Genomic DNA, 27692 nt, shown 5'->3' with positions numbered 1-27692 from the left:
TAATCAATGGTAACCCTGAAATTGAGGAAAATTCGTTTGCTTTGAATATTTAAAAGTTTAATAAAGTTTTTTTTTGGGGGGGTACTAGGTGTTTTACGGGTTGTTCTTGCCACAAATGTACCACTAGTTTAACACCATCCGCTTCTCTGGGACTTATGCTTAGTGGTTAGTAATTTAGTCAAATATAAATTTATTTATAGTTAAAAGTAATTTTTACGGAAAATTGGGTAAAATTTCATTTTTCTGAGACGTTATAAAGTAGACAGTCTACATACAGGGGACATAACTCAGAAATAATATTTTAGATTACTTGTTAATGGCTGCAAAATTTGTTCGATAGACTTTATTTTACGCAAACCAAACCACAATCAGTTGTTTTGTTCTACTCGACGAATTTTCGTAATTTCTGAATGTATTACTATTTTCGACATGAAAATTAAGTACATAATATTGTTTTTGCTTAAAATGACATCTTTTAAAAAAAAAATCGATTTGTTAACTTTATCGTAACAAACACCAAATTTTGTTTGAGAATAGAACCAAAATCCACTTGAATAATTTACGTGACCGAAATAGGAATTTACCGCCTTTGTATAGTATAGTGTATACCTTGCCCTTTTATTTTTACGAACAAGAAATAAAATTTAACACCAAACTTTGTCGAAAACCAACATAATTAGGTGAGATATTCCAACGATCTCTATGCTATAATTGAGCTGAAATTAGACCCAACACTCGTAAATTCGTCATCCTATCAAAAAAGACTAAACAAGAAAGTAGGCTAAAGTAAGTAATTATTTTCGAGGGAGATAAAATACTTTCCTATATAGCATCGTTTTACCTTTTACGATCAGCTGGGAAGAAGGCAATTTAAGGGAAAGGTTGATAGATGTGGCTGACATTCTCGTAATGATTACGTATATATCTTTTTTTAATTTCGTCTAATAGTTTGCTAATGCTACAGTGCTACACACGTGCCAATCTCATCGCTTGTAACGTAGTTACCATTCCTTCTGCCTCCCCCCCCCCTCGGATACCAATTCATGTATGAAGGAGGATAGATATTTATTTCTGACTTCTCTCCCATTGCAAGAACTGTGACAACAGGGTTGGAAAATGGGATTGAGAAGTCAGCTCACCCCCCCACACACACACACACACACCTTCACACCCCTTCCCGAGGAGGGGCACTCTGACCTGCAAAAAGTACCTGTGAAGCCCCATCAGCATTCCCCGGCAAGAGCACCCCAGGCGATTAGCGATAAACTAACCCCTTTCTTCAAGAGAGAAGGCAGAAGCCTGGGAGGGTGGACCTCCTAGAACTACACAGAACAAGTATTACACAGCAATCAAAAGGGACCAGATCATTACAGGAATGGCCTGATAAGGAGATTGTAATACATATACAAGGTGCGCAACATATTTGAGGACAGTTTTATACATACAAATAAAAGAAATGACTTTTAAAAATGAATGTCTTTTTGGTACTTGCGCACTTATTGAACTGTGCTATTTTTAAATAGTATTTTCGAGTTAAATAAAAGTTTTACGATATTTTTTTTTTATTAATTTGTTAACTGAAAGTACAGGATAGTTACACCCCCCCCCTCTCCCCATGTTAAGCATGGCTTTCGAAATAACGTTGTTAATTCAGCACGGTTCAATAAGAGCACAAGTACCGTCTTTTTTACTAAACACCGTTTTTTGAAAAGTTCTGAATTTTTACGATGAGATATGAATGTTTGTATTGACGGTCGGAGGGTTCATCGGCCGAAAGGTTGTGCCAGTAACACCACAGATGAGAATAATTGTACAAACATTCAAAGCAATACAAAGCGTTTTTCTAGGTATAATATTCCTGTTAACTTGCCTATATAGAATCAAAAATGAATTATTCATTTTATGGGGATGTCAATTATCATTCCTGTTTACCTGCCTTCCCACGAGGGCAGAGAACTCTGGATGGGGAGGGAGGGGGTGAAAGAAAAATATGTCATGAAGGATTTCTCCTCCAGTGACCGAGGACAGAAAAGGTGAAGTGTAGCATTAGAACAGATACTACACTATGATCTTGACCTGAAGGCTACTAATGGCGATTTGGTATATTGTTAGATTTCTCTCACAAGGTTTTTGCCCCTGGCAGAACGGAAGAAAACCATACAGAAATTACAACAAGCTCACCTTAAAACTTCAACGTAAATTTTATTAAATTAAAAAAAGGTCCAAGTTGCAAAAGATGTGTCATCTTTAGCTATTTGCCATAATGGGTGGGTAACGTCCCCGAAGGGAATAATAGTTTGTCTTCGATAAAGGCTGGGTAGGATTCTCGCTGACAAAGAAATGCGCAGCTTGGATATGTTGAATTGACTTCCAAGTCGAGCTGCTAGCTGAGCATACACGAGGAATCCATGTAGAAACTGCCGAATGGCGGGCAATGGCAGGTCAAACAGTAAACCTTAAATTTGTCTTGACAGACATCAAATTGAAGCACAAGCGTGCAAATAAAAATTCACCCTACTTAAGGGCATTGGTAATTGCAATAATAAAGTTCTGTTCCACATTTAGGCATTTAAAACGTCTCGATGCAACAAGTAATTTTGTTGCCTCGATTCGATTGAGAAATTGCGTCTTCTTGGATTCGAGTGAGTAATCCACGTGTGTCCCACTCTGTCTTCCTGGGTTCTGATCTGAAAAGGAAGTTTGGTGCTAAAGAACATTCTCGGCAGCCAGTTATAACACGCAATCTGATTGATTAAAACAAATCCGTGGGTGGAGAAACCATCCAATAAAAGGCTTGCTTATTTCTGCAGAATTTCTTACAATATGTCTGAAACAGAAACTTATTTTTTGATACTCAATTCAGTTTACTATTTCAGACTAATGTACTCTTTCCATTTTTCCATACTTAATGTAGAGCCAGGGGGTGGGGATTCCACGGCACCAAAGCCAACAGTCTATGCCAGCGTTTCTCAACCGTTGGCCCATGGCACCCTAAAAGGCCTACGGGCCTTCAATCAGGGAGCCATAAGAGGATGCCGGAAAAAATATAATTCAAAGCAGAAACTTGCAATGTATGAATAAGGTGACAAGATTTCAGCCATGAAAAAATAACCTCTAGATACAAAATTAATTGGTCCCAGTTTGGATTTCATATCCCGAAAATCACATACATACATGTAAATCGCCTAATCCGTTTCAAGCATTACGAAAATACTTCAATTTTATGATAAGGGTAACACCAGACTGAAGTAAGACCTAAAATAAACAACATAAAACAATTTTTTTTAGTTAAAGTGCGGGGGAGGGAGAGGCGCACAAGTGCTGAGATACTCAGTAAGGGGGCCCGGATCATTAAAGGTTGAGAAACGCTGATCTAGGCCATTGTTGAGGATGATTTTTTTTTTTTCTCTATTTAGTGAGTTATGGCTTTTGGTCCTGTGTAGTTCTTAGGGGTACAGATGGAATCCATGCGCCCTGCAAGTTTATTAGCCAGTGTGGCCAAATCACCCAGCATGCACATTGATTCGTGAAAGAAAATAAGTTTTTATTTGATTCATTAATGCTACAAGTATAGAGGTGGAACAATTGCACTTAAGGGGACAGTGAGGATACTAAAAAGAGCTCTCGGTTGGTTTCAATAAAAAGCAGGGGGATGTTGGCAGCTGGTTTCGCTGCCCCATACCCAGCATTACAATCTGCAAAGAAAGAAAATGAAAAAATGGAACATCGGGTGTAGTTTGGTCGAATTTTAGGAAGCGTGGGGGGGGGCGGTTTAAAGCATGCAGTGTCTCAGCATCCAACAATTGATGCAGACACTTTGTTCCATGCTTCAGCAATTCTGAACGTAAATAAAAATGTTTCCAAAAGTCATGAGGAAACTGTGCTAAATTCTGACTAAATAAGCATGTGTACACATGTTAGACGTGTGTGTGTGTTGTGAGAAATTAATCTCACAAACTCAATACTCCCTGGCAGAGGCAAAATTATTCCACAAGTTACAAAACCATACCTTTCAAACTTAAATTTTATTCAGTTATAACAGCAAAGAAGTTATTGGTCCTGGTACAGTCCTTGCAAAACGGTGGGTCAGTTTTGCCTGCCGAACAGGAATCCAGTAGTTAACTCCTTCTGTTGGAGTGGTAGTTCAGTTTTCCTTCGAAAAGGTCCATGATAATTCATGGTGTTCTCTGTTAGAGTTCTGGGGCCTTTATTTTAGGCATAAATCGAGTCCCTTGGGACTCTAATTGAATTGAGAAAAGTTCAAACATTTAGGTGATATAAACATGATGAAAATGTTCAAAAGATGCCATCCTTTAATTGGGATATCTTCAGCACAAAATAAAGGTGTCTCTGCTTGTAGAGAATCCAGATCCTTTTTCACCAAACATTTAGGTGATATAACATGAAGAAATTGTGGCAGCTCCATTCTGAATTAGGCGTTTTTTTCGGAGCCGACTTTTGGTGAGTCTTTCTTGCCGGGTGTTTTATCGTAGACTGAAAACAAAATCGATGTTCACAAAAATGTGCCAAGTAATTATCTTGGCCCATACAAATAAACCAATCACAGGCTACCTACTAGAATTGTGCATAGGGGGCTTAAAACAATGAAACATGGCATGTAACTGGAATTTCTCAGTGTATATACATTGCTCACATATGATCTCGTGGCTCCTGTTTATATTAAACATTACTTTAACTTTTGATTTAATAAATGCTTTATTAATTAATGTTTGATTTTGTTATTTTAAAATGCTCAAGTGAAAACAATCACTGAATTTGCTGAAATTATTTTGAGAATGAAGGTAGGTAAATGACATAGATATTAAGGAAATCTATTCAAATTGGTGTTATATATATATATATATATATATATATATATATATATATATATATATATATATATATGCATGCATGTATTATTGGAAAGTTTCAATTAGATAATTGCTTTAAATAAATGCAAATTTGAAAACTAACATTTTTTTTTTTTAATAAAGGAAAAAAAATATTTTAAAATGACACAAAACCAAACAGTAATTAATAGAACACTTATAAAATTAAATTAAGTGATTTTTGTTTTTTAAACAAAACAAATAATTGCATTTAAACCGTCATACTAAGCGCCAAAATTGCTTAAAAGTGTATTAAACCTGATTAAACGAATTTCTCATACCTTTTATGATGTAAAATGACATTTGTTTAAGATGTTTTTGTTGACAACATTTCACATTGTCTTTCTGGTACAAAGTACTCTTTTACAATCAAATTCATGGATCTTCTAGGATCTAAAGGTGTGCTGTACTTACTAAATAAATGTAGGTGTTCTAATGATGTCAAGTTGTCTAGAATGCCTCTTACATTTTTAATAATGGCGATACCTTTCTTTTGACACTTTGCAAACTTTGTAAGTAAAAAAAAAAAAATCAAGTAAGTTTTAAAAGTGTATCTATTTATAAATTATATTCAGCCTTTTATATAATCATGTTAATTGTGCATCTCTTTATTTGTTGTGTAATTATAGCTTTCATTGAAAATTCTGAAATGTAGAACAGAAAATCAAATAATAGTAAAAATAGCATGTGTTCTCAAATTCATTACACACACACTATATATATATATATATATATATATACATACACACACACACACAAATACACGTCTGCTTGTTAAATATTTTCTTTCCAAAATTATGGTTTAGTGAGAACGAAGAGCTCTACAAAGATTTGGTATCTGTCTGAAGCCGAAACTATACTGTTACTTCTATTAAAGTATTATTTTCAATATAATCCATTTTGATTTCTCAAAAAAAAAAATTTTTTTTTTTAAGTCAGCCATTTTAATACATTATTTCATAAAATTCTATTACTATGGAGATGTTTAAAGATTATTATAGTGGTATAACGGTGGTCATTAACCCTTTTCTCCACAAACCTTCATACATAAGCCAAAAGATTGAGATCTTTGAAATTAGGCAGCCAAAAATTAGGAGCCATATGTGATCATGCAAATTTTTTTTTTTTTTTTTTTTTTTTTTTTTAAAGGAGACCTGATTAAACGATTTTCCTTAACCGCTTCTGATTTAACATGACCTTTACTTATAAGATTTGTATCTGATGTTTTGACAATTCACATCGTCTTTTCTTGCATTGATCTTCATGGATTACCACTAAAGGTGTGCTGAACTTGCCAAGTAAACTCAGATGTCTTAATGCTATCAATGTGTATAGGATGTCGGCACTTGTACAGTTTAATCAAGACATTAAAAAATGAAAATACCAAAAAAAGTTTAAATTGTAAGTATATGTTATGGAATGAAGTTCTCTGAAAAAAAAAATTCACTTAATTTCAACAAGTATTTTTTTTTTTTTTTTTTTTTTTTTTTTTACAGCGAAAAAGCAATTTGTTATGATACCGAGCAAAAGGTTTGATTTTTAGGAAGAAAACCTAGTATTAAAGATGGGGAGAGAGTATCAGCGCTTTAAACTGAATTATCTTCCAGTGGCATGTTCAAAAAATTCAAAATGGCTACCTTCAACACACTGTCATAAAAACGTGTTTTTTCCGCTGTAAAAAAAAAAAAAAAAAAAAAAAAAAACCGATCAAATTAAGCGAAATTTTTTTCGGAGATCTTTAGTCCAAAACGGATACATACAATATAACCTTTTTTTTTTCATTTTTTAAAGTCTTGATTAAACTGTACAAGTTCCAGGATGCCTCCTACGTTCTGATCTTTCTATCTTAAGCCTTTTACTCTTTGCAAACTTTGTAAATGAAAGATCAATCGACTTTCAAACATGGTTCTATTTCTAAATTCAGCTTTTATCACCAACATAATTATGTCTTCATTTGTTGTGTATTTATAAGGATTGCCGTTCACAATTGTAAAATATATAAAATATCAAGTTGAGAGAGAAGGGGAGATATATATAGCACACAGGAAGAGGCTAATTTTGTCTTTTTATTGCTTATATTTAACTGGTTTACAAGCTCGCTTTTCCTGGGTCAAACTAACTATGTGACCCAGCATATAGAGAGTAACGTGCAAATTCGGGGTCACTTTCATTGTGATTCCTATAAAATTTTATGCATCTTTTGTTATATAAAGAGCAGTTTGTGTGTGTGTCCAGCTGAAACTAAAAAAAATACACCTACAAAGTTGGTATTTTTAAAATCGGTGTTGCACTAGCAGTGTCAGAAAATCGCCATTAAAATGCGTGATGAAAACTTGAATATTTAGACTTACTATCTTTTGAAGCTTATAACTACTTGAAAAATGTAATTCAAGCCCTAATTTTTTTTTCAATAAAAGGAGCAAAGACCAAAATTAAAAATAACAGGTTTAATAGCAAAATATGCAATATTTTTTTTTTAAATCGGTTTTCTTTAAAAAAGATTTCAAGAAAATCAACGAATTTTAACTTACTTCGAATATAATAAATATATATATATAAATTCCAAAAAATCACTTACCTATAAAAAAATCAATGAGTACTTCCATTCTTCATTGTTAAGAATTTATCCATATTTATATTTTATATTTCATGTCCTTTTTAAATAAAATACTTTTTTTAAGCAAGGATTGAAAAATAGCGCGACATCAGATGTTTCAGAAGGGGAATGTAAAGGGAAACAAATGTCTCCTTTTATTCGAGTTAAGAACTACGGTGGCCTGTAAGGGCCAGAATTAATCTCCCTTTCTATTGCTCGCTGTAAACAAAAGTTAGTCAATATGGGCCACCGTATTTGAAAAATGATCACATTTCACTTATCAGTTTTTGCCGACAAAAACAATTCCATTTGACCGATTTTCAATTTTTTTTTTTATTCTCTTAAAGAAATGCATGAGCTTTTCATATAATTTTATTTCGTTTTTATGTAGTGATTTTTTTTTTTTTAATTTAAGAAAAAAAAAACATTGAATAAAGCAGAAAAAATTGTTGTAGGTATTCAATCTTTTCAGGACAAAATTTAAAAAATGTGAGGTTTCACTTAAAAAAAAAAAAATCAACGTGGTTTTTTAAAAAGGTTTTAAGCTTTTGACTTTACAGGTAAATTTGCACAAAACTATTCTTTTTTGTTTTGTTTTAAATTAGCTTATTTTATTTATTGATCTTTTATCTTCAATTTGTGATATATAAACCTGAGGTGAGAAAATTATTTTCATTTTAATAGACATTTCAAAATGGGGGGAGGGGGTGAATTAAAAAAAGAAAAAAAACGTTTGTCTAAAATATTATATTCGGCTTATTGGAAAGAGTATAAAATTTCACATTAAACCTGCAAATATTGTAAAAATTGAACCAACAGAAAACTTTTTATAGATTTTTAAATTGAAAAAATTGAAAAAAAATTTCACTCATAAAATTCAATTCATTTTATTATGTAAAAAAAATGGCTGCATGAGCGTGCACAGGCACTTTGTAAACACTGTTTTTTAAAAAATAAAAAATATTTCTATTATTTTTTCAAAAAACTTTAATAGTTTATTTTGGAAGTATATTCCATAAAGAAATTAAACCACTTTAAAAAGAGAAGTTATGAGTTTTGTCTATTTTATTCAGTTTTTTGTTACGGGTGTCAAAAATCCCCCCAAAATTCTGACACACCTAGTGTTGCACCGGAAAAATGTATAAAATCAAAAATGAATTATTCATTTTATGGGGATGTCAATTATCATTTAATGTTCCTATTTACTTACTTCCCAACGAGGGCAGAGTTAGACACAAGGTCGGTTTTTAATGTGGGGAATATCCAGCTCCCCAAAAAGAGGCATTCAGGATAGGAACAAGAATTAAAATTGTCTCGGTCATGAAGGATTTCTCCTCCACTGATCGAGGACAGAAAAGGTGAAGTGTAGCATCAGGACAGATACTACACTGTGATCTTGGTCTTAAGGCCACGCGATTTTAATGTTAAGTAGCCTGAAAAACTTAATGGTAAAAATAAGTAGAATAACAAAATATTATTTATTTGCAAACTATCATCCTCATCTTTTTTAGTTGTTGTTTCACGACGTTTCGGCCAACTATTCCTCTAGACTTCTTCAGGTGGTAACCGCAACGAGATAGGAACTCTGAATCTCCTAACTGCATTCTCAGCAATTACTGCCTTCCGTAGTTGTTCTACCAGGCCAGAGGAATAGTTGAAATAACAGCTAAAAAAGATGAGGATAATAGTCCGCAATAAATAAAATAAATACATGATACTCATCTCAAACATTCCAATTAATTAAATGATATAAACAAAATATTAGTTTCACATAAATTTAATCCCTCCTTTCAGTCCAGACAGCGTCTGAAGTACATGTAACCAATTTTGTTTGTTTTAAATTTTGGCCCTGTCAAAATTCCTGATCAAACTTCAGTATAAAATGTCATTGTTAAGTTACAAAAACATGCCTCCTAATTAACCTTAAGTCTGGGTGGTAAAACTTATGACTTTGCCAGTCAGGCTTAAGGTTAGTTGTAAAATATTTAGTTAACTGTCTTGAAATGTTAGAATGGCCTGGAAAAGGGGATCATTTAATGTTAAATTTATAAGCGCAATTAACCCCCACCCCCTCTATAAATTCTACAATTTTTTTTCTGTGCGTTTACAGGTAATCACCATTTAAAAAAAAAAAAGAAAAAAGTTTCATACTGAAGGATGGACTTCTAAATGTAATTTCTTAATTTGACAAACTTTTAAATGTTTTCTCTCATTCTAGAGTACTTTGTTTACTGTAATTTACAATATAAATCTTACCTGTCTGTTTAAATGTATGCAAAGGGCGAATGAACTCTTTTTCTGGGTCAACGGCCAACTAGCACAGTGTATATTTGTGTGTGTGTATATCGGTATTGGGGTGGAGAGGGCTCCCGTAAGCCGTGGTGAAGACAACCTTTCTAGGAGAAGCAAATCTCTGATTTAAAAAACAAAGCGGGAGACCAGTACCCGCATTAAGCTAGTCTGCAGTTTAATTTGTTGCTGGCTATCTTGCTCTTGCTTGTTGCTGGATCTCAACATTTTGAACCGAGAGAGAGACTTAGCTGTCGTACAAAGCTAAGACTCTGTAACATCATCTTTGTATAGATACTCCCTCAGGCATTTGGGCTCATGGATTTCAAATGTCTGAGGGAGTGGCACTCGTCTGACAAGACGTTGCAATCATCATATCATGTATGTATGTATGCCTAAAACTTTCGACAGAGGCAACGGATTTCCATGAAGGATTTTTCAGACGACAAATATCGAAAAATTGGCCAAAAATATTAATTCCTTCACCCTCAACTGGGCACTTCTCTACAAGGAGGGGTCGCTTTTTTTCGCCGATATTTTTGAAAGTCATCCCCTCTTTTCAATTGACTAGCCTTAATTTAAACCTTTCCCACTTCAGGTTTGGCGATGGATGCAACAGCAAAGACGTCACATTTTTTTTTTTTTCACGTTCTTTTCCTCCTTCGCGATACGGGTTCGAACCTGCCTACTACCACTTTTATGATTTTGCTCAACACACACCTCCAAACACCCGGGCAACGCTGGTCACCAAGGCTAGTTTACCAATAAAAAGTGGAGTCAGTGCTATATCTTATATCGAGACTCCTAACCTGCGATCTTGTGGCAATGATGTTGTCCTCAACGTATTATCGACATGATTAAGATCGTGGCAGGAAGAGGTAAGGTCAATCAAAAAAGATTACATCAAAGCACAACCAACAGAGTAAGGATACATAGCTTTAAACTCTCAAAGAAGGACGAAAGATTGAACAATAGGAAGTTTTTATTTGAGCCATGGGTTGTGAATGTTAAAGATGTCATTGACTTTGAAGAACTAGAAAATATTTTGAGGTTTTTTATTGAGGTTTCACCCCAAACAAGGCAGAGGGCCACTTAGTCATGAAGGGGCTACTATTTGGGACCAGACTTGCAGGGATACTATTTAAGGAGTTGGGCAGCGAGATGTCTGTTCACCTTACATTTGAATTTCTGCACGTCAGTACAGTCAAGGAATCGGGGGGCCTGGGAGGGAATTCCAAAGTGCAGCAGTCTGAGGGCAAAAGCTATTCGAGTAGAAGGCTTTACGGCATCTAGGGATCTCTACAGTGTAAGGGTGGGGCTTTGCTGCTTGTCAGGTTTGTTCGGGATATTATCGTCGAGGGGGTGGGATGATGATCCCCATAATCAAATCATAGCAGGGTGCAAGACCATACGAAACACGCCAGAAATTTAGGAGCGCATGCATGAAGTATCAATGGTCTCCATGCTTGCCTGATATTAATATTTGGATTTGTACCTTCTGCGTCATTTTTTTCTTTTGGTTTTGTTTAATGACGTTTCACCCCAAACAAGGTACAGGGCTACTTAGTCGTGAGGGGCTACTATTTCGGACCATCTAGGGATCCCTACAATGTAGGGGTGGGATTTGCGGCTCTTAGTTTTATGTTTAAAATAAACAACTTTCTAATAAATCAATACATTTTTGTTTCATTTTTTATTGTCAAGAAAAAAAAAGAAAAATTGAGAGAATTGTTTTTGGAATCTGAAATAAGGCCTAAATTTTTCCAATTCTGATATGCCCAAAAGTTTTCCAATTCCCGATTCTGATTAATCATCCCAACACAAGTCTTAAATATACTGAATAAATGTTGCATTCTGAGCATGCAATGTTCAGCAATGCGTGTATGTTAAGAACGACATACTTGCAATTGTAAAAAAACTATATGACGCTGCATTTAATTATCTAGGAAAAAACAAACAAACAAAAAAAAAAACTAATCGCTTTAAAAAAACAAAACAAAAAAAAACGAGGTTTCATACTGAAAAAAAAATTGAAATCATACAAAAGTCATGTCCTCTTCAGCTGGTCAATCGGTTTTTATATCCGATGATTATAAAGCTGATCATTCTCAAGTGTTCTTTGGGAGGTTCAACAAGGACTGTTATTTGATGTCTCTCATGTACCATACTTTGGGGTAATTGCGCCAAATCCGGGGGTTGTTGTGCCAACTAAAAAATGTCCTCTTTGTATAAGTGGTTGCCAAAAGAGCACTTTTAGCTAGTTGGTGCAATTACTCCGGACTTGGTGCAATTACCCCAAAGTACAGTATATATATATATATATATATATATATATATACTAGCAGGGAGACCCAATGTTGTCCAGGATTGAATGATGATCAACGATTATTTCACACTCCTATATTTTTATTGTCATCGAAATATGTGAAATCGCACGGGAAGAAGCTTTACATGTCTCCATGCAGTAACTTAGTCCAAAATATATGTTATTCTACATTGCACTCAAAAGAAGCTACTGTCTCTTTTATAAAATTATTTTCTATAAACTTTTTTCCAGTTAATGAAAAAAAAATAATTAAGAAATTTACGTGCTGAGTTTGAACCTACAAACCACGTCATGCAAAAAAAAACAAAAAACATGCTATCAACTTACCCACAGTAGAATTTCGACGGCCCCTTATTCCAAGCGATGACATGGAAAAAATGGCTTTACCGATGATAGATAAATTAAAATAACGGTTTCGGTTATCTGTAATTATCAGGTATATTCTGAGACAAAAATGAACTAAGATCACTCCCAGACTTATATACTAAAGTTCTGTAAATTTTAAAGCAAATCTGTTCAGCTGTTTCGGAGTCTATAAGGAACAAACTTACACACACAAAGTTGCATTTATAGAATTATATATATTGCAAACTTAGTTTTCATATAAGCTGCATCGCCTGAAGAGGTCTCTAGTTACTGGTAACTCGCTGACCATGAATGTGTAGAAACATATTACTGCTTATGTAAAAACAAATAAAAAATATATATCTATATATATATGACAAAAGTCTATATTTCAAATTTCATGATGTTGATCATCTTACAATTAATTCCTTTAAGTAACGTTGACATTTACAATTCTTGACAGTAACTGTTTCGTAGCACAAAATAATTCACTTAATTACTACATCAATCAATGAATCTATTTGGCCCTTAACTCATCAGAAGAAATAGCAACTATCAATCCACCAAAAGAAAAGAAAATGCATTTGGGCACAATCCCGAAATTGGAAGAGAAGTTGCAATCACCTTTTATTTTATCTTTTATTACGCCATTTTGAATTTATAAGTCAGAAGCAAAATAGATTCATTGGTTGATATAATAATTTAATGAATGATTTTGTGCTACAAAACAGTCACTGTAAAAGATTGTAAATGTCAACGTAATTAAAGGAATAAATTGTAAGATGGTCAACATCATGAAATTTGGAATATAGACTTTTGTCATTTGTTCGTTTTATGCTCTATAATTACATTGAGCTTCATAAATTAAGGATTAGTATATTAAAAAAAGTGGAATATAATTGAAAACATATTTTCACAGAAATATATACTGTGTCGTCAACAAAGTCCACACTTGTCATTTTTTCAAAAACCACAAATTTAAGCTAAATTGAATGTAACTGTTTAAATAACCTATACCTCATTTAATTCGCCTTTTATTCCTCTATAATTTTGCCTGTTCATATTTGACTTTTAATTAAAGTATCCTAGTGTTCACGTTAATTTAAAAAATTAACTTCAAATTGAGAAGGCAAAAAGAAACTCTGCAGCAACAAATGAGCTTAAAATATCTACCTTTTTAGCATCTTTAATCATAAACTATCCGCCTTTTAGCATCCTTAATCATAATTGTTGTATATTCTAGGTTATACAACGTAACATTTAGTCTATATACCTCGAGTCTCTCTTAGTGATTGTCACCTTTCTGGTTTATCCAATCAAGAAATCCGACACAGATTGAAATGTGATGAAAAAACGGTACGCATGACTGTGCAAAAGCACCAAAAAGCCGGCAGTGTTCATGATGTCCCTAAATCTGGTCGTCCTAGAGTTATTTTTTACAGGGAGGACAATGCTATCAAGATCTGCAGCCTCAGAAACAATTTGAAACGGTTCCTCATATCCAACAACAGTGTAATCTTGTTAAAAAGTGCTCTTTCTACAGTTAAGAACAGATTGAAGGAATTTAATTTGCAAGGCCGTGTTCCAAGATGCGAGCCAATGATTTCTGTAAGAACAGAAAGTGACTTCTGGATTTGTCAGATGCAATGAAGATCATTACTCTTCATATTGGCCGAAAGTGATTTTTAGCGATGAAAGTTCAATAGGCTAGGCAGTGATGGTAGGCAATACGTCCGTCGAAGGAAGGAAGAATTTAATCCTAGGTGCACAGTTTCAACACTGCAAGGTGGTGGAGATTCAGTTTTGGTGTGGGGTGTTATTAGTTCCAATGGTCCAGGGCCTATAGGTTACTTGCAAGGTCGAATTAATTCAACCAACTACATTAATATGTTGACTAAGCATTTTCTACTTTTTGATCGGAATTTAGTGATGATCCCATCTTCATGCAGGATAATGCTCCGATTTCCACAGCTGGCATTGTCAAGATGTTTCTTGAAGAGCATGATATTCCGTGTTTGGATTGGCCTGCATAATCTCCAGACTTCAGTCCTATCAAAAACGTATGGCATTATATCAAGCAACAACTACGCAATAATAAAATTTCAAATCTGGAAGAAATTTAGACAAAAAATTAAAGAGAAGTGGGATGTCCTTTCACTGGAGTATTACCGCAGACTAATTCAAGAGAATGCCGCAAAATTTGCAGGCTGTCAAATTGCTGAAGGACTATGCTACTAAACATTAACTAGTTCATTGTGTTTATGTTGTATTTGTGTTACATTAATGTACTAAAGTTACATTTAATTTTCTACTGTGCGGAGTTTCTTTTTGCTTTCTCAGTTTGAAGTTAATTTTTTAAATTGACGTGAATACTAGAATATTTCAATTAAAAGTCAAATATGAACAAGTAAAATTAAAGAAGAATAAAAGGTGAATCAAATTAGATATAGGTTGTTTAAACAGTCACAATCAATTTAGCTTAAATTTGTGGTTTTTGTAAAAATGACAAGTGTGGACTTTCTTTTTGGCGGCACTGTGTTATATATATATATATATATATATATATATATATATATATATATATATATATATAGCCAGTAGAGTTTAGTTTCCTGGAAGTACATCCAATGAAACAACATGTGTCTACCAAAGAGTGCTCAATGAGTGAACAGAGCAGGTTTTATGACTCCCACCCAGGTTACATTCTAACTTGACAAACGAAATAGGAAAATGTATTTGCTTGAAATATCAGTTTTCGACGGTAATTCTTGCCCTGAAGACGTAATCCCCCAACGCGGATGATTACAGAAACATGTATGCACATATATAGCCATTAATGTTTGTATAAATAAATTTAATATATATATATATATATATATATATATATATATATATATATATATTTACTATAATAATTATTAAATACCTACAGCTAGTGTTTTATCCTTTCAGGAATCATCAGTGCAAGGTGTCACGATTAACACCAGTCAATAGATTCGAACCCGATGACAGAAATCATCCCTGGCTTCATTAGCAAAGACCGTATCCATTCAGCTACTATTAAACGCGAGAAATGCTGTTGAATTTTAAACATTTATTTTTTAAATGCTTTTTAACATCTGTCAGTGAGCTAATCATTATATGATGATCTGTCCATAAAAGCTAATTTGATCGACTTTAATTCAACTGTAAAGTGCTCAATGATAAGAAACGAGTTTCTTAAAGGGGCTGACATAATTATTTACTATAATAATTATTAAATACTTAGAGACACTAAAATCGTCTTTGGCATCTGGAAAATTGGCACAAAAGTTTAATCTGGAAATCAGCACAAAAAATTCTGATTCATCATCCCAACACTACTATATATATATATATATATATATATAATATATATAGTAGTGTTGGAATGATAAATTGGAAATTTGGGGAGTGTTAGCATCGGAAACTTTTGTGCTGATTTCCAGATGCCGAAGACGGTTCCTTTAATTGTATTTTTTTTATTTGATTTTATTTAAAACAAAATCTTCCACTGCCGATAGTAATGATAAAATAATTATTGATTTTTAACTACAAGTACGACTAAAATCTGTACATCATCCCCCACGAGTGTTTTTTTATGTTTGAGAAAATATCTTCACATCTAACATGTGTTTTTACGGTAATCAGCAAAAATTAGCAACTTTATAGCTAAATATTTAAAGATTTATAAAGAATCAGAATCAGTCATTGTATCAGAATGGGAATTTAGTACGGAATCAGGGGTGGGGGGAATAGTGGAATTGTCCCATCACTAATATATATATATATATATAAGTAATTCAATATAAACTCTGTAAATTATAAATTAAAAGTTGTTATTTGACAAGAAATACAAAAACTTAAAAATTATCCTTATTCCATGGAGTTTCAAAGGATGGTTCATCCTCAGAGGAAACTGGTTAGCAAAATGATCTCCATAGGCAGGCTATAAATTTTACTGGTTAGCACATAAATTGAAAACTGCAAATTATGCAAGAAGTCATATTTGTATGAATTTTGATAATAATGCAGAAATGTATGGGTTTAAAGCATATTCCAAATGAAGTTCAGGTTTGATGAAGAAAAATAGAAAAATGTGGTACAATTCAAAGAAAAAAGTTGCTTGGTCAGATGTAAAGATGCACATGAAATAGTTCAATAGAAATAGTGATTATCTAAGTGTTGTGACGGTAAATATAAATGCACTCCAAAAGTGAAGATGGCATCCTAAAATTGCATTTGAAAAATTTTTTTGAATCTTTATATAAGTAGAAAAAGTCAAGATATTGTTGAACTGAATTTACAATATTTTATTGAAAACAAGGAATACAAAATAAAGGTGAAAGTATTACATGATAAGGGTTGTCCCCTTTTCATGTAAGTATAAAAATAGAGAGATTTAGTTAAAATGAAATAGCAATAGACGAAATTCGAACCTCGTAATTTAGGTTTAGAAATAGATTACGTGTGAGAATTAGAAAATGGAATGTAAAACAGCTTAGAGATGAAATAGTTTCAAGAAAAGAATGTGCACTGTCAATTTTGTTATGAAAATTCAATTGAAGAATGCAACTATAAGATAATTTAATAAACATGTTTTTAACATATTGGAAATATAGGTTACTGAGTATAGGTTAAAATTCCTTTTGTAAAAAAAGGAAAAGTTTTGGACACGCATGTCCAGAACACGTGAAAGAGACATGTTTTAACATGTGTATGACGTCATGGAAAAATAGAAAGTTCTAGATATAGTTAGAAACTTGGGGGAGAAGCGGGGAGAGACAGAGTCAGAGAGAGTCTGAGGATTCGAACGTCTAGAAGCGAGACGGTCACTTTGAAACTTAATATGTGAAGCTTTGAATTCTTGATGATGAAAACTACGACCGGTCGTGAGAAGAAATAAACCCATCATGTGTTTTGATAAAGCTCGTCTTTGTGTTGTCATTCTACAAAAAAGGTAAAGTGAAAATTGTATTATATGTCTATATATCTGTGTTATAAAATGTCTTGACATACACTTCTCATATCTACAATGTGAAGTCTACATCTCATATCTACACTAAGACTGTCTGAACACTATCTCCTCACTCTAAGAGCTTCTCATATTCCTTCTTCAACACATCTAAGACGAACATTTTAAAATAAATATAATCTCTTCATAACAGAAACAACAAACAGTCTTTATAAAACGAACAATCTCCCTTACATCTCCCTCTCTGAGTCTTTCAACATCCCTCTCTCTAAAACTCAAAGCCACAACTCTCACTAAGACTCTCTAAGCATCACTTTTAATAAGACTCTCTAAGATACAACAACAATTTTTAGAACAATCTCTCTTACAACAACATCCCTCTTAATAAAAGACTCTCTCTCCAAGACACAACAACAAACTCTCTCTAAGACTAATAAGACTCAAAGACTCTCTCTCTGAATAAGACCCCTATATAACAAAAGGGTTTCTTATTCCATGGAGTTTCAATGATAGGTTCTTCTCCTCAGAGGGGAAAAAACGTTAGCAAAAGGTAAATAGAGATAAGTATCTAATTTTGCTGGTTAGCTCAATTTTTGAAAACCGTCAAGAAAGAAAAATTAAAAGGAAATTAAAGTTTATAGGAAAAATAAAAAGAAATATTGCGTGTAGATAGAAGAGTTACGCCCCTTTATCACTAAACTACCTGATGTTTTCCATATAATAATATCGGGTAGTTTTGTGATAAAGGGGCGTAACTCTTGTAACAACTACAATGGGGAACATAACATCGTGCTTGATTGACTAAATATAAGTGAGTCGGAGAATGTAAACATGATTGTTGACAGGCATATTGTTTTGTATGTAAAAAAGCATTTGTTTTGAGCAAAATGAGGGGGGAGTGCTTTGGATTCACACATTGTTGGCACTGAACATAAAATGAATGAAAGCTGTAAATAGTTGGACAGATTTGTGGTGCATTAGAGAATTTCATGTAAATAACTGTGTGACCTTTAAAACTACTTTTTGAAATCTATAAATCTATAAAAGTGAACGTGTCTGTGTGTCTATGTACATTTCCCTACACAATAACTCTGTCAATTTTAAGCCTACAGACTCGAAATTTGATATACAGGGTGAGATTTGGGAAAATCTTTGATCGGTTTTTGGCCAGAAATTTTGCGATTAAGGGGTCAAAGTTCAATGATTTGACCTTTGAGAACTCTACCAAACTCCTCAGACAATTTTGGGTCTAAACACTTGAAATTTTAGATATAGGTTCCTTGGATATGGATTTAACTTAACTTGATTTGAGCCCAAAACAATAAATTTTAAGGGTCATAATAGGGGTCAAATTAAAAAAAAAAAATGACCTCTGCGGTCTCTACCAAATTACTCAGACAGTTTCTGGTCTAAACATTTGAAATTTAACATAAAGCGTATTCAGAGATAAGCCAAGCTTTTTAATCGGTTTGGTTCGAAAATTTTTATTTACCAATATATAAATGTATGTTTGCATGTCTGCCTAAAACTTTTAACAGAGGCGACGGATTTTACCAAGATCAGTATGGTTTTGAAGTTCGACCTTTCATGCGACAAATACTGAAAAATTGGCTAAATACATTATCTTCACCTGGGCACTTTTCTATAGGGGGGACGCATTTTTCGCCGATATTTTTGAAAGTTATCCTCTCCTTTCGATTGTCTAGCCTTAATTTAAACATAAGCCACTTCCAGTTTGGCGGTAGTCATAACAGCAAAGATGTCAGTTTCCTCCCCCCCCCCCCGTTCTTTTCCACCTTCGCGGTACGGGCTCGAGCCTGCCTTCCTACTACCACTTTTTTTTTCGTGCTCAACATACACATCCAAACACCCGGGCAACGCGGGGCTGAAATGCTAGTAAAGGCATAAGCGAAAATGACTTTTCCTGATGTCAATTATTAAGCTTTTTGGTTTATTATATCATTGTTTATAATCAAATTTTGTTTTGAAAACTTGAATTTTGCCTGGAGAAGGCCTTGAAAAACCTTGAAATGCCCTTTAACATGGGTGTTGAAAATTTGAGGCTAGTGCAGTATGGACATTGAAAATCTATACAAACCCTGGGTTTAGTGTGGTATCTGTTTTGTAGTCATGATACACTCCTCCGAGGCATTACATTTTTCCTTTCTTGAAGGAGAAGGGGTAGTGTTGTATTTGTTCTGTTGTTATAAGCCCATCAACCAAGTCTTTTCGTGTTAGAGAGTAGTGTAATGTATGTCCATTCGTCATAATAAAATCCTCTCAGGCATAACTTCCTCCTTGGAGGAGGGAGTGTAGTATATGTTCGTTTATCTAGATATCAATCACCCAGCAGACTAGCAAAAATATGCGTTGGGGGGGGAGCATGTTCTTGCTGTTATTTCATAACGAATTTTCTAGTGTTAACGTTATGAAAAACTATAATTTTAACCTTTTGCTGTTAAATATCTGTTAAAACTTGTTTTCATGGCATAAAAAAGAAATGTTCAAAGTTTTTTTGTTTTTTTTTACGAGGAAGTCACCACATATCAAGGCCTAGAGGTTACTTAAGGCTAAGGGTTAAGTAGTGTAGGGTGGTCAGTGAGACAGCAGCATAGTGATCGGTACTGGTGGAAATTGGGTAGAATTTAATTATTTAAAAAGGCAGCTTGACAAGAACTTGTTTATATTGGACTTGAAGACGACCATGTTGTAGTCAACTGGAAGGCAGGTCTGCCCAATAAGGTAGAAAATTAATTATTAATGAAAATAGTTTTTAAAAACAATTAGTGAAAACAGTTTTATTAAAAAACAAACAAAAAATAAAAAGAAACCAGAGAGTTCGACTTGTAACAAGGGAGGTAAGTATTTTCTCAAGTTTTGCTAATTGTCTTCAAGAACTATTTTCATTACTAATAAATTTTCTACCTTATCGTTTTCTGCAATTTTTTTTTTTTTTTTTTTTTTTTTTTGATATGTTCATTACTGCAACATGACAATTAAGTAAATAACATTGGGTTTTTACTTTAAATTCAAGATTTTAATTTTCGAATTTTGCTCTTAAAACAAAGAAGCACCTTGTTTCCTGTACACAGAAGCTTATTATCGGGTTCAGTTAGGCATTATAGGATGCAAGAATACCCGTCCCAGAATAGGTAAAATTAATTCCTTTGAATAGAATAGTTTTACACCAATTTTGTGCCCCCCTTACAAAGATTAAAATCAATATGAAATGACACTAAACCGTGCATCTAGAATTTTTATTCCAATTTGGAACAAAATCCATTCCATGATTTTTACTCTAGAAAGTCTAAAATTTAAGGCTGAGGTTTAAGGGGTCTGTCTTAAGATGAAATAGAAATTCAGGGAATCTTGTTTAATTGCTGTATAATGACTATGGATCAATTTAATGCACATTCAAAAAAATGTCAGTTTTCGAATACGACGTTATGTCCATATGAATCAAAAAGAAACCCTTTAAAATACCGTAAAGAAATTAAAATTTGATGATTTAAGCTTAAGAAATTTTTTTAGTGCATCAAAAACTTACAAAAGTTATAGTCTGTTGAATTTGAATGAGTGCTTTGTGCCAAAGGGTTAAATTTGTACTCATTTTTGGTCCCCCGCCAAAAAGAGGGTGGACCTGTAAATTCACCATTGTCCATTCGTCTGTCCACACTTTTCTCAATAACTACGCTTTGGAATTTTTTGAAATTTTGTACAAGCATTAAATGTAATATGAGTAAAAAAGCAACTGAATGGATTTTATGGGAAAACTCTGGTTGGCCTCCTAGGGGTGCCTTTTGGGTTAAAATGGCTAAAATTGACACTTTTGTGCTTATTAAAAAAAATTGATGCCTTGGATTTTTATAAAACTTTCTGAAAAGTTGTTACTGATTTCTATATACTTTTGTTTGTCTATACTTCACGATAACTCTTGGGTGTGCCCCAGGGGCTCATTTAGGGCTAATAAGAACACTCCATTTTCGGGACTATTTTACCATATTTGTCCAAAATTTACTGTGTCTGTCTACTTAGCAGTTTTGCATGGTGCGGAACTCAAATTTAAATATGTTAAGGCCTTGGGGACTTTTGGGGCTAAATGTGGGTGGGGGGGGGAGCAAATGATGGATTTAGTTATTTCTTTTTTTTGCATGGTGCAGAACTCAAATTTACATGTGTTAAGGCCTAAAATTTCACTGTTTATTCATTTTCACCAGGATTTGACGTCTCCTGGGGACTTTTGGGGCTAAATGGAGGGGGGGGGCAAATGCTGAACTTAGTCATTTTTTTTATGCTTTGTTCACTGTGCATTCACGGGGGACCATGCATGCTTTGCTTGTTGTATTAAATACTAATCTTTATTAGTTTCTGTGTTTTGAATGGATATTTAGTTCGCTGCACCTTATAATAACAAAATCTCAGACAGATCCACTCAGTAGTTTCCAAGAAATCTTCTGAAGTAAATGTAATATTGTGGTAACTAATTGCTATTAATACCTAACTGTGCATTGAACAGATACCATAATACTGAGTTCGCTGTACCTTATCATAACAAAGGTTTATACAAAACCAGATCAGCTTAGTAATTTCCAAAAGAAAATGGAATGGGCAGACAAACAAGGAGAGAGGTAATATAGATTTCCCTCCATCTCTGACCCGGAGTGGTAGTACCTGTTTGGGTCCCAACTATGGGTTAAATAGAAACTGACTTGAAAACAACAAATATATTCTATTAAAAAAATTTTCTTCAAAATAACTGGATTCGGCATTATATAACCTGAAAAGGGTTGATATGCCGTAAAACAAAAACCAACCAACCAACCAATCCATCTCAATTGGCACATCTCGGCTAATTAGATCGCACAGCTGTAGTCAAAATATAAAAAAAAAATATCAGAATGGCCAAGTATATATCATGTTCTGATATAAATTAATGAAATAACGACAGATAAATATAAAGCATCTATTCCAGTGAGCATATGCATGACTGCAAATCGGTTATTTCTGTCCCTTAAGATCGTCCCGCCTTCCCTCTCACACACACTCATGCACAAACTTCCTCCCTTAACACCACACATTTTTTTCCTTTGCTAAATATATTCCCACATTATATTAATCCTCTGTTCCCTTCTATGCCACGAAAATACATTAAACTTACAGATGAAAGAAGTTAACCAACCATTCAGTGGTAGTTACTTAAAAACAGATAAAGACACACATACGCGCGCACACACACACACACACACACATATGTATATACTCCTATAAATTTCGTTGTTTTTTTTGTGTGTATGTATTGATATTCATATTAAAAAACCTTTTTTCCACTTATTAAAAAAAAATGCAACCTTGTTACACATGGGTCGTGGAATTGTATTCATTCACAAAAGCTCTAACTAATTTGCATATTCTTTTAAACATTCATTTTAATTAATTCCCTATTAGTTTTGTTGCTTTTCTTATGGGATGATCATCTTTAGCAAACTATTACATGTAATTATATTCATGCAGATATTCTACATAGTTTATACTTGCGTAATATTTGCATAAAAAGGTTATAGTAAACACAAATCTCTTTCTGTATATATTTGCGTATATATATATATATATATTTGTTTAAAAATTTTGCCAACCAAACTCCTGTCAGTTTTTGGTCTATAGACATGAAACTTGTTCCATAGGCCGGAATCCCTATATATCGAGTTTCAAGTCTGTAGACTAAAAATTGACAGTAATTTGGTAGAGACCGTTCCACACACAGACAAGGTTACTATATATTTAGATAGATTTATGAGGTCTGTACAAAAGACTTGCTGATTTAAAATGTCATCTTGACAATAAAAAGACAACTTTTTAATAAAATCATTATAACAATAACGACCTTTGCTCTCTTTAACTTGCTTCCATCTGTCAATGAGCTTATCAAATGCCTCACTTGTAAAATTTGTTAGGACTTGATGCGAAGTATGAATTCATCTTGTGTTCAATCTACTTGTGGTGCTAACCTAAAGACGTCTAAATTGATTTGTAATCCTCGAAATAAGTGACAATCCGAGGAAGCTAGGTCAGAATAATATGCAGGATGGGGCAAGATTTCCCAACCAAATTCTCCTAGATCTTTGGTCATTAGTGTCGTATGAGGATGAGCATTATCATGATGGAAGATCACTTAAAGCCATCTTGGGATAAAAATGGGTGAGAATATTGGCGAATAATAGGAATGATGCTTTAATAGTCTAAAAGAAAAAGTCGTAAATGAAACACGGTGATATGCTTAAATAAGAACATAAAATAAATTTAAATAAATGCATTAAATAAATGACAATGGTTTTAAATACTCTGAAAAAAACGGCAAAAACTTTTGCAACGATATGATACGTTTAAGCACTGAGAATACAGAAGAACAGTGGGAGTAGATGTAAAAAAAGATTTTTTTTTTTTTTTTTTTACAGTGATCACCGCTTATCAAGGCCCGGAAGCCACTCAGGGATAAGGGTTATTGCAAGTACATTACGTTAGTGTGGAGATTTGATGAAGTGTTTAATTAAGGGGGTGGTTCATTAGGAATTTAACATTGGACTTGAAGACATCCAAGTTGTAGTCCAGAGGGAAGCAGGCAGACGGAACAGAGTTCCACAGGCGTGCAGTTCTAAGAAAGAAGCCTTGTTCATGGAATCCACGTTTTGATTTAGGCACAGATATAGAGTGGGGGGAAATTTTTCACAGTGGATTCAGCTAGACAGGTGTTTTTCGTGAAAGATTGGCGAGGGGGGACTAGAGATTGGAGTTCAGATAACCAGTTTGTGTGCAAGGAGGGTAAAACATTAGCGATGGATGAAGACGCGGATGTGGAGAAACTATATTTGGATGTCAAGGCTATTGAGCTTATTCAGAAAATGAAGTCTATCAGGCAAGTGTGCACGGTGTGATAATGTATGGAACTGAAACATGGCCAGTGAGGGTTGAGGACATGTGTAACGTGGGCGTTACACTCGAACCATGTTTATTACAGTTCAAATCTCTCTCTGACCCCCACGCCATCCAGCATCGTCAAAAAGGAACAGACAAACAAAAATAAATAAATCCGACTCAGCCTTTCTTTCTGTTTTAGCAAAAGACATTTATTGTCATTACTTTCAAAGCAATGCATATTGCATGCTTCTTATTTTTTTTCTAACTATTCATTTTGTCTGCCGTGAGATTAACAACCCCCCCCCCCATCTCGACACCAGCTTAAAAATCTCTTTGATGTTAAATTGAGTTTTTTAAAAAACTTCCTAATGCTGCAATATTTTAAATTATAAATTTATATTTTTTTACTAGAATATCTTGTCTTTTTCTTTTCTAGTTTTAACAACTATTCTTTTTTACTTTTCTAAGCTTAATCTTAACCTTTTTTATGTAATATATTATGAAGTACAAGGCTGGAAAGAGATCAGACTATTACTACAGAGATGAAGAACCACATATGTAAGTAAACATGCGCTTTGTAGCATGTTTTTCTGGTGCATATGAATGGCTGACATTGCCGGTGATGGATGTTTGGTCAAGGGAAGAATAGGGGGAGGGGGCAAAGAACTGAAAATATCTCTGGCCAGAGTCAGATCATTCATGAGAAATTTTCTTTGTTTAAAAAAAAAAAAATAAGCACCTTATTGAATGGGGAAAGTCATGCTAGGATCGGCCTTTGTGAGAAAAGCAATGTCCAGTGTTATCTGCAAATAAACCCCCATGAATGGAGACTGTCTAAATGTTTTCTCTGGTGGATGTCTCTTGTGATCAAACTCTGTGCAACTGATTAGTGACTACTTACAAAATGCCAGAATCGGTCAGGGGTGAAAATGTTATATATTGGACTCACCTAAGCGAGGAGATTATTATAGTATAGAGATTTAGATGTTATAAAATAGGAAATAATCAGAGAAAATGTTTTGATAACAAAAAGGAATGTTGTAAAAATAAAACGCTTGAATTTTGAATCCTAATGGAATTTAAGGGCTCTTTTTGATTGACCTTTCACAAGTAAATATTTTCGTTTACTAGTCAAATAAAAAAGTTACTAGTCAAACCCACGTAATTTTTGGAATATGACATCTTTATTCTGTGACAAATACGTACATCAAAAAAAATTTTTATATATTTTTTAAAAAATAAGTGCAATTCTAAATATGCACAAAATTTTATGTTAAAACTTAAATGAATAAACATTTGAATTTCTTCAGATTTTTCTTTTTTCTTTTTTTTTTAAAGAAGAGTATATTGTTCTATTAAACTTTTTATTTGTTTAAATAATTTGACTTTGCTCATTTTATTAAAAGTAAAATAAAGGTTGAAAAGGCATTTTTCACTCGGTGTGTCTGAACAGCCAAATTAGATGTATTTAAATACTAGATGATGTAAAATCCAATTCCATAAAACCATTTACAATTAAGACAGGGAGAAAGAAGAGGAAGTAAAAAGCAGTTGAAATAATTTATAAACTTTTATTTAAAGACGGAAAAATAAATTGAAAGGGGAGGGAGAAAAAATAATAATAAAATCTGAAGTTCACCTTTTAACCGTATAAAAGACTGTATTTTGACTGCCAAAAAATGTCCCCTTTTGGTGAACCTTAAAGGTTCTAGTAACAGTTCAGGAGAGAGAAAGAATACCATTAAAAGAAAAGATTAAGAAAGGCAAAACTTACTTTGAGGTAAGAATAGTTTTTTTAGAAGCAAGGATAATTTATATGGATTTTTTTTTTTTTTTTTTTAGAGAGAAGAATTGTCATTCCTACTTGAGATAGCATAAAAATAAAAAATGTCTCATTGGACTTTCTTTCTTTTTTATCAAATAAATCTACATCTTCAACTTTCTTTTACTCATATTTGTCGGCTTTTACTTGGGGAAAAAAAACATTACTTGACCTAATGTAGCTTCGACAGCTTAGTTGAACGAAAACTTTTTTCTTATTAGAGAAGGCTCTTTCTTCTTGCTGCACCATTGAAGATTATGCATTTTCCTTTTCACTTTGAATATTTCCAGAGGAACAAACAAATTGTTGTTTGCACCGTCACATTTTTTTTTCACTCATCTGAGGTTTAACATTTACGCTTATTTCTTTTCCTCTAGACAAGACTTTTGGCTTGATTTTTTAAAGACTTTTCTGTCTGAACTCAGCCAGTATTTTCCTCTTCATTTTCGTCACCTAGGACCTTCATCTAGTGCCTTCTGATGTCTCACCACGATGGGTTACTACATCCATGTTCGGCATTTTCAAACGACCTTTCACTCCCAAAGGCCAAGGCAGCAACTGCTTTTATTCACTTCCATTTTCGCTTAAATCAGCAAAAAATCACTCAACCAATCCTGAAAAAAGAAACAGTCACGCACTATCAGTAGCAGTCTACAACTACTTGCATAGAGGGGTGGGTTAAAGAAAGAAGAAAAGAGAGAAAGAAGGGTAGATAGACGAATTAAATTCTGACAGGTGATGAGTTTGGGAAAATAATTGTCTGTGAGAAAACAAAAAATAAATAAAAACACAATCACCAAAAGATAAGCATTTTATTATTTCTAGTCACCACTTGGAAAAATCACCCACAAATGCTACTGTTTCACCTGCAATGTAAAGTCCTGTAATATCATAAATATTTAAACCAGATAGATATTTAAATCAATAAAATGTTGCAGGCTTTGTTTGTGTAATAGGGATTGGAATGTTGATTTTAGCAAAACAATTTTTAATTTAGAATAACAATAAGATTGATCACTGACATCAGAGAGTTGAACAAAGAGGTTAGTTTTTATGTATACACGTTATTCAGTTGGAGAGAGGCAGTTGGACAGACCAGCCAGTTAGTTGGAGAGAGAGTCTGTCAGGACTGACAAGAGTCAATCTCTTGAGGTCCACAGGAAGTATTCGGAGTGGACAGTGGCTAGAGATGTAAGGTTGGTTGTTGATTGGTTGTTTTTATTTTACGGCATATCAACCCTTTTTAGGTCATTTAATGCTGAATCCAGTGATTTTGAAGAAAGTTTTAATAGAATATATTTGTTTTCTTTTTGTTTTGTTTTTTTCAAGTCAGTTTCTATTTAACCCATAGTTAGAACCCTAACATATACTACCACTTTGGGTCAGAGTGGACTTGGGAGCAATGGCAATTAAGGGGTGGCTCCACACTCCCCAAAGCCCGCAAGCTGGGGCCTCACCATCGGATATAGTTTAAGGTCATATCCAGGACCAGAGATGTAAGAAACACCAGAGAAAAGCAT

The 27692-nt window shown here is 33.6% G+C and overlaps 1 long non-coding RNA gene across 1 annotated transcript in view; it reads right to left on the bottom strand.

Moving 5' to 3' along the window:
* LOC145258183 (uncharacterized) overlaps positions 1 to 6296 on the bottom strand; it is a 56279-nt gene extending 49983 nt beyond the window's left edge. Inside the window, exon 1 of the long non-coding RNA XR_013864067.1 lies at positions 5171 to 6296. This is a non-coding gene — a long non-coding RNA (uncharacterized LOC145258183). The remainder of the gene's footprint in view (positions 1 to 5170) is intronic.
* Positions 6297 to 27692: the final 21396 nt, after the last annotated feature.

Source organism: Euprymna scolopes, chromosome 33 (genome assembly GCF_053919585.1).
Source record: "Euprymna scolopes isolate OS-2025 chromosome 33, ASM5391958v1, whole genome shotgun sequence".
In the NCBI taxonomy this organism is placed as follows: domain Eukaryota; kingdom Metazoa; phylum Mollusca; class Cephalopoda; order Sepiida; family Sepiolidae; genus Euprymna; species Euprymna scolopes.
This window is presented reverse-complemented; position numbering and strand designations above follow the sequence as displayed.